The sequence below is a fragment of the Pteropus vampyrus genome, unplaced genomic scaffold, assembly GCF_000151845.1.
Source record: "Pteropus vampyrus isolate Shadow unplaced genomic scaffold, Pvam_2.0 Scaffold4, whole genome shotgun sequence".
Lineage (NCBI taxonomy): Eukaryota > Metazoa > Chordata > Mammalia > Chiroptera > Pteropodidae > Pteropus > Pteropus vampyrus.
The window spans coordinates 1,811,079-1,822,490 of record NW_011888785.1 but is presented as its reverse complement, the minus strand read 5'-3'; the positions used below and the strand labels follow the sequence as shown (position 1 = coordinate 1,822,490).

Here is an 11,412-nt window from a genome sequence, read left to right as displayed (position 1 = left end):
GTTTAAAATAGAAACAAAGTAATTAAAATTTAAGGTTATAGTTTTAAAAAATTCATTCAATAATTTACACAGAAAAGAAATAGTACAGACTTCTTTTTTTCACCATAGCGGAATAATAGAACTAAATTTACTCTCTCACGTTAAACAACTAGAAGACAAGACAAAATATATGAAACATCAGTTTTTCAGGCAGTGCCCAAAAGATAGCACAGAATATTCATCCTGAGATAAGGAAAACAAAGTACATGAGTATTACGACTGTCTCAACTCTTGGCCAGGAGTTTCCAAGAGGAAATAAAGTTAAGAGAAACCTCAACAATGCTCAAAGGCCTTGGAAGTCGAAAAGACAGAGTTTGAGGAATCTAACTACCTAGAAAAATTTGCAGGGCGAAAAACTAGATATGAGGAAGCAGCACGGACATACAGCTCCAAATATCTGCATAAGATCCCCTAGAGCAGGGTTCCCCAGCCCCAGGCTGCAGACCAGTACCAGTCTGTGGCCTATTAGGATCAGGCTGCACAGCAGGAGGTGAGCGGCAGGTGAGCGAGCAAAGCTTCAGCTGTGTTTGCAGTTGCTCCCCAGCGCTAGCATCACTGCCTCAGCTCCACCTCAGATCATCGGGCATTAGATTCTCATAGGAGCAACAGTTCCTGGTGCCAAAAACGTTGGGGACTGCTGCATAGAGGTTCTAGTGGAGTACTGCTCTGCACATACATGTGAGGAAATTACTGAAATGAAGAAATGGACCACAGAAAAGAGTAGACCAAGACAATCTTTGGTGCGCACGTGAGGCTGGGAATAATCCATTTACCACCAGCCAAAATGGAAACATCTCCAAATATATAGCACATTGGGTAGAATCCTCAGCAGTATACTGACTTAGTGGTAGAACAAAATTATACTCCATTAGAGGCTTTTCTAAACTTGCTCTTAAAAAATATTAAAAACAAATCTTAAATTTTAAAATGATTCTATTGAAGTTAGTTGCATCCCCAAATAAAGCCAAACAATATTTAACGGATTATAACAAAATCCCAACAGATAAAATCTGCAATGCCTGTAATCTGATCAAAAATTGCTAGGCATGCAAGTATATTGAGAAATATGGTCCATAAGAACTAGATCAGTTGATCATAGAAATAGACCCAGAAATTACCCAGATGACAGAATTTGCAGAAAAGGATGTGAAAACAACAATTATAAGTATAGTCCATATGTTCAAGAAGGTATGTAAAATGAACAATATGGAAAGAGAAATAGGATATAAAAAAGACCCAAATGAATTTCTGGAGAAGAAAATATATAATATTTGAGGTGAAAAATACACTCAAATATTTTGATTAATAACAGGTTCAATGTTGCAGAAAATTATTTGAAATTGAAGACAGCAATGGAAAATATATGAAATTAATTATAAGGAGGAAAAAACTTTAGGTATTTCTCTATAAATATAATTTCCATTTTTCTCAAAATGGAGCTTTTGATTTATATTAAGCAGTGGAGATCCCAAGGTTTTACTTTCTGACTAATAAAAGAAATATCGATCAACTGTTTTGCCAGTTAAAAGGAGATTCCTTTGCTTTAGAAGGAGACCATGTTGACAACTCATAAAATAAAGTCTACAAGGTACATAGTCTTCCATCCTTGTCAAAGATAACACCCTCAGAAAATAATTTGGAGTTAATTTCAAGCCATAGAACAATGGGGAGTAAAGTATCCAATGTACTATCCCATTAAATATAGATTTTAGCCTATATAATTCCATAAAAAATCAATGTTACCAAACTATCAGTGTAGCCATTCTTTTCAATGACAGGTCTGAAGATGATTTGGCAAAAAAGATTAAAAAGCAATATTTTAAAATATATATTTTAAAAATCTGAGCAATATGATCAATATTCTAGAGTATCTACCTTTGAACAATTTTAAGTCTTCACATACTTGTTCACACAAACTAACTAGTTACTCTTCTCTTCTGGCCTCTTTGGTCTCAACTGCAGAAGTGAGAAGAGGAAGGGAATGTCATTATTCGGAAAGTGTCAACATAAGACAGACACATTATGCCGCCACTGTGACTCTAAGGCCCAGCAGCTTCAGAAGTCTACCTGTGGCAAATGTGGCTCCCCTGCAGGTGTAAGAGAAAGTGTAACTGGAGTGCCGAGGCTAAATGACGAAATGCCACCGGGACTAGTCAAACGAGGCCCCTAAAAATTGCTTATTGCAGATTCAGGCATGGATTCAGTGAAGGAACAACACCTAAACCCATGAGGGCAGCTGTTGCAATGTCCAGTTTGTCGTAAGAATTTCAGTGATTAGTTGTACAATACATGTTCCAGTTTAAAAAGAAAGTGTACTCATATATGTAAAATAAATGCACTTATCTAGTGTGTCTGTTAGATATTAGCCAGTTAATTTTTTAAGGATATATACTATGCTGATTCAGGTTTAAGTTTTGAAAGACTTGATTTTAATATATACCTTTAAGGTAATTCATTTGTTTAAGTTACTGCAGGTTCATTTTAATTAATGCTTGTTGTTGATATGTGTTAGGAAGATTCCCTCTTGATGTCTACATAGTGGTCAAGGAAGAGAGTAGGAATATTTGAAATCAGTTCTGCAAGCTAGTTAAATGAAATGGGACTACAACACAGCCATGTTTTATTTCATTGAAAAATATTGCCTTGTTCACCTAAGGACCCTCCAAACCTATGCTGGTAATCTCCACAGTGTTACAGTGAAGGTTATTTTAAGAAACATTAGCCTTTGTTCTGTACAAGGTCAGTGTTTCTCACGTGTCCTTGGATTACTAGCACCAGAATCACCTGAGGAGCCTGTCAAAAATGCTGATTCTTAGTCATAATACCAGACATATTGAATAAAAATCTTCGAAGAGCTTTGCGGAATCTGCATTTTAAATACGCTTTTCAAATGAGTCTTATGAACAGACTTTAAGAAGAGACTTTAGCAACAACTGATTCTTAAATGCTTCCATATTTTGACTATTATAAAGAAAGCTGCTATGAATATAGGGAGTACATTTATCTTTTTGAAGTAGTGTTTTCATTTTCTTTAGGTACTCGAAAGTGGAATTGCTGGGTCATATATTAGTTCTATTTTTAACTTTTTGATAAACCTTTATACTGTTTTCCACAGTTGCTGCACCAATTTGTAATCCCACCAACAGTAGATGAGAGTTCCCTTTTCTTGTTCTGGGTCACTTTAATAACCTTTTAGAAATTAAGTAATTAACTTTAGTGTTCTTTTTGAATCACAGGACTATTCTGCCTTTCCATTTAACTCTGCATTTTCCAGAGGCTTTGCTCTTGAAGTGACAGTATTTGTCTCCATTATTTGCCATTTGTTTGTAATTGCAGTAATGAAGTATAATCATAGTTGCTGGGGTTTCCGGTGGTTTTGTCATATGTTTGCCAGTGTTGAGAATATAGGTAAGGAGTGAGCTCACCAGTAAGTTCTGGTTCTAACTCTACTTAAAGGTAACCATGGAAATTAAAAAGCTGTTTATTCATATGCCTTTCTGTGCCTTAAGCCTTGTATTAAAATCATCCAAATTAGTTAACTATTATTCTTATTATTGGTGAATGCTTATTTAGATTTACTAATAATTTTACAATATCTTGCTTCACCATTGCATACTATTCCTTCCTTCTGGTTTTAATTTTTGTTTTTGTTGGGGAATATAATAAAGAATAAAATTTTAAATAAAATATACAATTCTGCTAATGTTTACTTAGAATTTTAGAAATCAGTAGGTTTAACAATTTGAGGTAAAGGGATTTATACTAAAAAAAAGACAGCTAGAGAGGAAGAAAAATAAAACGAAGAACTAATATAAATTCAGACTATATACTCATACATCCCTTCCTGGAATTTTGGTTTCTGCTTTTTATTTTATTTTATTTTGGTTTTTAGAATTCCTCCCTAAACAAGAGTCAGTGATTGTGTTCCCCTTTCAAGGAGAAAGTACATTTTTAAGCTCCATTAGAGGTGCTCTGCTTGCCATGTTTCTCATCTCCTGTATTCACATAAGCAGTAGGATTCCAGTCATCAGACCCTTGAACCTACAGATGGGTTGAAATTCCCATGAGCTCTGGCTTCTGCTAACTAGTCTAGGTTTGATTTATCTTCATAATTCTGGAAACCAGGATTTCCCTTTCTTTTAAGAACCACCATGTGTTTGTTTTAATGTGATTACATTTTAAACAAAATTCTTACATATTATGAGAAAAGTTCATCTGTGTCAGTTCAGATTTTCACATTGCCAGACAACTATGACTAGTTTCTATATATAAGTAAGATGAGTTTGATGGATGACTTTTTTGCTTCAAGGGTTTTTAAAGGTACTTTTGCTTTCAGGTGGTGACAAAGGCAATGTTTTCCTTGTGGGTAAAACCACTGTAAGCTTACAAAATACATAGTTTTAGTAGTATTTTTTTCACAAAGATAAAACTGATACATGCAACTTTCAAATGGCTTTACAAAAACCTGTAAATTTGAGTCTTTGGTTATGATAAAATTGGTATGTCTCAGCTATCATAAAAGGCAACTTTAGAGAAGAACCTCTCAACAAAAGATGCAGTTTGTCAGAAATGACAGCTGGAATCCCTCAGCCTCCAGTGGCCAAGTTAACTTAAATCAAGTAAACAACCACGTCAGTAGTAGAAGCCATGGTCTAAACTTACATGCACAAATCACAGAGGTATAAATGTTTTTTAAAAAAAAAGCCATTCTTCTATCATTTTGAGCAGTGATTCTCAAATTATTCTACAGAAGTATCTCCATCATGCTTTACTTTAAAATATAGTGACTTCTGCTTTCTATTTCATAGCTCTGTTTAACTTGTTTATTTATTTGGTTTTCTATTTCTCCTCAAATTTTTTTATATAATTATACTTAGATGTATTACAGCTATTTTGCGGCTTCATATATTTCCTTGGCATATTCTTATAGAACTTCTGTTTGAAAAATACAAGTTTATTTAAGAATACTTTATGATTAACTCAGCAGTGCAATATTGAGTAGGACATAAGGTTCGAAGACGGCTCTCTTGTTTTTCATATATTTTTAGAAGTTTAGAAGAATGTACATTTTTTTAGAAGTTCAAGGACCCTAGAAATCATCAAATCTACTCAAGTAAGTATCTAGGTGGAAGGGGAAACTTAGTCTAGAAATTGTTATAAAAGCACTTATTAAATTCTTTATAAACAAAGTACATCACAGAGTAGAAGAAACACCAGTAGTATTTAATAAATACTCTATGTCAAACATTGTTTTAAATCTCTTTGAACAAATTAACACACTTAATATTCAAAACAAAACTATCACAAGTCATGCCCACATAACAGATGAGCAATCTGAGGAAGGGTGAATAGCTTGTCTAAGTTCACACGACCAGTAAGTGGCTGAGTTAGGATATAAGCATAGATCCTAAGCTTCACTATGTAATAATAAAACATGAATAGTTAAATAGAGATGAGACTCATATTTCCTAATTCCTGATTTAGTGCTCTTTACAGGGTATTCATTTCTTGTAGATACCAAATATAGGTTATTGATGTCCATTAGTTTCATTTTGCTGGTGTGAAAGGTAAAATAATGTACACTCACAGATTTGGGATTTGGAAGGCACTCCTAGCAACTTAATGTCCAACACATTTGACGTGGCTATTATAATGGGGATAATGAGATTTAAATTGTCATTTATTTCTTAACTTCAAACTGTGCATTAAAGGAACTTAGGTTAAATTAACTATATTTTTAATGCTTCATAATCTGTCTTTCTACATTTTGGTGTGACTGCTGAGTTGCCTAGATAAATTTGTTTTGTGGTATTTCATGGCTGTTTCATCAATTGTAGACACATATCAATAACTCTCTAAAATTCTGAAAACAGTGCTTTATAAATTTCTGGTAGAAACTAATATAGTACTGTTCAATGATGAGTATGCCATAGCTGGAATGAGAAATTGATGGTTCTTTTAATTTCATTCAATTGCAACATTGCAACTGAGTGTGTTTAGAGGTTTTCCTCCTGATTTCTCAGCATCCTCAAAAACTGTGATCTTTTTGATAAAGTTCTGTGATCCATCAGTATAATATTTCAATCAATTTAACATTTTGTTCTCGGTAAACCTGTCTGATAAGTAAATGTATGGTTTTTTAATGTTCAAGTTGATTTGCCACATTTAATGTAAGAATAGTTGAAACTCAGATTGAAGGAACGTTGTCTAAGAAAGTAAGTTCACAGTGATCTGCTTCCTCAATTGCAGGGTAATCACACACTGGCCTGCACACTAGTAAGAAATGTCTCGGTTAATTGGGATCCTTGTACAATTGGTCAAGTTTTGGATATTCCTTCCCTTGAATAAGAGGGTATTTAGCTTTATTTATGATTCTGAAAATGCACCTTTCGATTCTCAATTGTAAACTGGTTACCACAAATGCTATGTTCATAAGTTCCTTAACCATTATGGTAACATTGAGGTACCAAGAAAACTCATCATTGCCAAGATGGTACCACAGATCTAGAATCTATTTAAATAAGAACTCCAAACCATTTCATTTACTTTCAGAAAACAGTAACTTAGAATCAAATGATGGTCTTGAATTGCTTTGTTACAGACACATTTTGGTTTAGTTGATACTATTCAATTTTGGCACTTAGAAAGTAAAAAATTCCATCAATTTAACTGTTAATTGTGTCAGAAATTGTTACAGGGATTCAAAACATTGATTAAGATTTAATATTAGCTAAAATGTATATGAGTTATGGTGGTGGATTTAATGCTAGCATACATGTGGCTAGATAATGACTGTTTCAGATTTTTTTGGATTAAGACATTTTAAAATTTAATCTTGATTCACTTCCACATTAACAACACTTTTATTTTAGAACTGGAGCATCTTCCAGCCTATCTTATTTTTAAAATTACAAAACATTTTGTAGAGGAGCTGACTTAAAGACTAATGGGTACCAGACTACGGGATTGAAAGTACATTTGATTTTTTCTGTATTTCTCAATCCACCAATACCATTTTCACCATATTTGATAATTCTTTTAGATAAGATGACATATCAGGATGGCAGAATAAGCTGGTCATTTTGAGACATCCTAGATGTTAGAGATTCCCAAAAAGAAAAGTTTCACATCTCTTATCTCTGTAAAAACTACTGACGTGGGAGTCTGTTGTCTACAAGCGGTTTGTTAACAAAGTGAAAATTTGTGTGACCTGTGCTTAGATTGACCACATAATTAATCACCTAAACTCAGACACCTACAAAATGAGGCATCACAGAGAGCGAAATGAGGCATTATTAGTAATCACACAGGTACAATAAACATAAAGTATGACTGTCCTAGGTGTACAGTTAATTCATCTGTAAGTTCAGTGCATCCGAGTTCTTTGCCCTGCTACATACACTGTTCAGCACTTTGAATAAAAGATTTACTTAAGGCAAATGCAGAAATCCAGAGCAGCGTCATGTTATTTTTTTGGCTAACAGAGTCCAAAGTTATGGTCGAACAGACTCCTTAGGGTTGAGCCTAAAGCAATATTCCTAAGGGTATAAGTTATAGGCCTTGCCAGAGTTCTTTTTTAACTTGCTCATGAAGCATGGGGAGTGCTTTTAAACTAGAATATGTGAATCACCGGAGGACTTGGTTAAAATGCAGATTCTGATATAGCAAGCTTGGAGTGGAGCTTAAGAATTTACATTTCTAATAAGCCTAGTGATGTCCATGCTGCTGGACTCCAACCCAACTTTCAGTAGCAAAGTTGTAAATTATTTTAGGTAATCCATACATCTTGATGACCTCTAATTTCACCAATGAATTGCTCATTTCATCACTCAAATTAATAGTATATGTCACTACTTTCATCATTAGAAACCCATTTTAGATATCCAGTAACCTAATTAGCAAAACATTGGCTATTCAAAGAGTTTACGAGGGTTGTGTAGCCACCTGTTAAGTTTGGCCCATTCTGATAGCATGCTGTATCTTTGTTGGATACAGACTGGGTATTCTTGTCATGTCAGTGGACCACTTCACAAAATGCTTTTTAATGAGCACCTGGGTGTTGGCTTAACTTAAGTAATACATACATGTTGTATCACATTGCTTATGCTGAGGTGTTTCAAAGTGTATTTTAGGCATCCTGACTCTTGATCTATTTTGCCTTTCATCTTTCCATAGTCAAGATACACTGTCTTTATAATTTTTATAGTTGTGTGATCATCTGATGCTCACATGACAGAGAACACAAATACTAAGAGATCGAACCGAATGTTCGTGACTCACAAGACAAAGAAAAAGGTGACCTCCCAGGACAAGTCTCCTAAATTAGTAGTGAGAGTCCAGATAGTCATCAGAATTCCCTGTGATAGTAAGGGGAGAAGCATTTGTGCCTTTTCAAAATGTACTCTTTGAAGGCAAGTGGGGATGCTCAGGACCTGACTTCCACAGTACTGTAAATTTGGGGTCTAATGACTCCAAATGCTTATTAAAATTGTATAAACCAGGATGATTAGTTTCTAGAAAAAGATTTAGAGCAAGAGTCAGAAGACCTGATTGAGGAGGCTCTGTCTTTGACACATTTGAATTCTCGGGTCAGTCATTTAATGTTTTTGTCATTATGCTTTTATTTATAATATAGCAAAGCACATCATCACATTGCTAAGATGATCCAATGAGTGGATGCGCATAAATGCTTTGAAAAAATAAGATATAATAGCAATGCATAAAATTACCAATTCACATTTAAATGAATTTATTAAATTAGTAATTGTTAATTTAAATAATTAAATTTACGTTAGGAAAATTAATAACATTCAACTCTTTATAAATCATCACAGATCACTTTTCCTGATCATAAACCCATCAAGATATTGACAGAAAACAAAACTATCCTCTCTTATCCCCCAATGTTTTAATAATTAAGTGATATTTTATGGTTGGGAATAAAAACAAATGTGTAAGTGTAAAGCTTAAGGATGTGTATATATCTAGCTTGTTCAGTTCTCAAAATTGAGAATGCAGAGCATTTAGAATAATGAAGCCCAGATATTCCATTCCTAACATTGGAAAACATAACCATGCAATCTAGTTTTTCCATGTTTTCTAAAGAATTATCTTCTTTTTCTTCTAAGGTTTGACCCTCCTGCCTAGACAAAGGATACTTATGCCGTATAAATGACCATTTGTTTTAGATTTAAGTGGATGGATATTTTTTTTCCCTCTTTATAACTAGGATCACAGGCATTGTGGAAAGTCTCTTTGAAGTTTTATGCTAAGTACTTTCTGTTAAAGCTCTCATTTTCCTCTCTTTACTCACTACCTTTCCATTATGATAAATCAGTGAAATCTCATAGGCTTATCCTTATAACAACTATCATTCCTTTCTCTCCTTTTTTATTTTTATTTTCCTTCTATGAAGTTTTGATAGCTTAGATGACTTACACTGCATATACCACTTCGAGAGTAATGTTATATATGTGTGTGTGTGTGTGCGTGTACTTTTCATTTATTAAGCATGGATTCCACCTTAATCTCACTTCGCTACTTCGTCACTGTATCCCGCAATTTCTTCATTTATGTAAAACAATGCTGAGCTGAACCTTTAACTCATTTATCCTATTCGCTATACTAGATACAACTTACAACACTTCTTACATGCATATTACCCAGTGATAATATTTTGCCCTGTATAAAATCTATAATGAGTTTTATTTATACTTTTTGACATTTCATATCTTCTAAAGTACATGGGTTTTATTTCATTGTTATTTGAATAAAGTTTTGCATCACTTTTTATTTCTTATATATGATATCATCAATAAACAATGGATGTGTAGTGTGCATATCTCAAAAAAACCTATAAATCTTTACTATAAAATTCCAAAATCAAATAAGTCAGAACTTATAATTTTTAAAAAATTGATTAAGAAAAAATTTTTGGTTATATACATCAGGAGTCCCCAACCCTCAGGCTGCAGACGAGTACTGGTCTGTGGCCTGTTAGGAACCAGGCCGCACAGTAGAAAGTGAGCGGCAGGCAAATGAGTAAAGCTTCGTCTGTATTTGCAGCTGCTCCCCAGCACTAGCATCACCACCTCAGCTTCACCTCAGATCGTTAGGCATTAGATTCTCAAAGGAGCACTGGTCCCTGGTGCCAAAAATGTTGGAGACCGCTGATATATATTATACATATAGATTAAAAAAAAAACTTCATTTAGAATACAGTGTTAGTGACTATATTCTATTAAAGTGCATCCCAACAAATCATTCCAATAGCATAAAACACTAATATGTATTAAAAGTCGTGAAATAACCACTCTAGAAGAAACATTCTAATTTAGCAGAACTATTTTAAAGAGGAGTCAACACCCTTTCCTCCATTAGCATGCTCAAATCTGATGTGACAAATTCCTGTGGCAAGGTGGACAGAGGAAGGAGGAACATGGAAGGAACTGAGTTGGAAGAGACAAAAATCTGAAGCCAGAAAAAAATCTGAGAGGAAGAAGAAAAGATATGTTTTTTTAGAAGGAAGAACTAAAGAAAGAAAGAACAACAGGGGAAAGAGAAAGAGGAAGAGAAAGAAGGGGAGAGAGGAAAAAAAAGTATAGAAACACAAAATGAGATATGACATTACTGTATATAAATGATTTCACATTTAGAAGTCTTCACAATGACAATACATCTTACAGAAAATAAATTTCTCATTTAACCATTTATCTTCGAATGCCAAATAACTAGTTAAATTGATGTTTTTTTTAATCTCCAGGAAATTAATGGCGTCTGTGTAGTATTCTATTATTGTTAACTCCCCTTTCTCTCCAGGCCAGAGTTGCAAAGATCAGCAACGATGTTTTATCACCTCAAGATGAATCCCGCTACATCCATGGCCCAATAGCATCAACAATTTGTAAGTTTTTTTCCTATTATTTACTGCATTATTTAAAAAAAAAAATTAAATTAAATTTATTGGGATGACATTGGCTAATAAAATTATATAGGTTTCAAGTGTACAGTACAATAATACATCATATGTATATATTGCATTGTGTTCTCACCACCCAAAATTAAATTTCCTTCCATCACCACATATTTGACTCCCTTTATCCTTCTCTACCTCCTCCTTCCTCCCCATCCCCCCTCCCCTCTGGTAACCACTAAATTGTTTCTGTGTCTATGAGTTTATGTCTGTCTTGTTCATTTCTTGCTTTCGGTTTTATATCCCTCATATAAGTGGAATCATATGGTTCTCAACTTTTTCTGTCTGACTTATTTCACTTAGCACAATAATCTCAAGATCCGTCTATGTTGTCGTAAATGGCAGTATTTGATCTTTTCTTATGGCTGAGTAATATTCCCTAATTCTTTTTGTAAGTTTTA

At 33.9% G+C, this 11,412-nt stretch overlaps 1 pseudogene; it reads left to right on the top strand.

Annotated features, from left to right (window-relative positions):
- Positions 1–1,161: 1,161 nt before the first annotated feature.
- LOC105295013 lies at positions 1,162–2,301 on the top strand (annotated as a pseudogene).
- Positions 2,302–11,412: the final 9,111 nt, after the last annotated feature.